Consider the following 980-nt stretch of genomic DNA (forward strand, 5'->3'; position numbering starts at 1 on the left):
TCAGCGGTCACTTCAGTATCGCTCTCTCATTGGCCGCCAGCGGACGAGCGTTCTGACGTCAGAAGGCAATGCCGCTCGCGATTAGTCGGGTCGGTGGACTGATGTAAGGAGACGACGCGCGTGAGCCAATAGCAGAAAGAGCTCGGACCTGGACCAGTCACGGGAGCGCATGCGCAGTGGGGAAAACGCCGAGCGATTCTCTGTTACTCATGCAAACGGGAAATGTTGGAGGCGTCCAGCAGATGCTGAGATGTTCACCCTTCATAGGCAGCACCGGACCTATCGGGCGTTTGCACCGATTTGTTTTATTTCCGATTTTTAGCATTTGCACATTTTGAGATTGATTAAGAATTTATTGAATGGCGACAGGTGAATTTCCCATTCTCGAGGCCGACATAACCATTCAACTAGTGTCGATTCCGTGGCTCTTTTGGGGAAGTTTGACTCGTATCTAAATTCTATTCACTCGCCCAGACTTTAAATTCCTAGTCAACTTTTACGGGCATACGCCTAGTTCAGAGTTTGAAGCTGAGCATTTGTTTTTAAAAGTGCTATAAATGTTCAGCAGGTCTGCTGGCACCTGTGTGGAAAGAGAAACAATTAATGGATCAGGACAATAATCCTTCATGATCGGGCAGGGTGGTGAGTGGTGGTGCTGAAGAAGAGACAGAGACTGAAATGTATTTGGAATGCAAAATGAAAATTTTTATAAAAATTCAGAGAGCAAGATCAATACACAAACGTGCTGGAAAAACTCAGGTCACGTAGCATCCAGTTGAAGTAAAGGGTATCAAACGTTTCAGAGTCTGTGGACGCTGTGATTGTAGTAAGATACACAGAAATGCTGGAGAAACTCAGCTGGTCTTGCAGCATCCAAAGGAGGTAAAGATATTGTTATGAGTCCAAAGGACCCCAAAACCCAGCAGCAATATTCACCTCGACAAATAGTTAATTTAAATCAACTTTTGTTTAAGTATCTT

Source organism: Narcine bancroftii, chromosome 3, assembly GCF_036971445.1.
Source record: "Narcine bancroftii isolate sNarBan1 chromosome 3, sNarBan1.hap1, whole genome shotgun sequence".
NCBI classification, from domain to species: Eukaryota; Metazoa; Chordata; class Chondrichthyes; order Torpediniformes; family Narcinidae; genus Narcine; species Narcine bancroftii.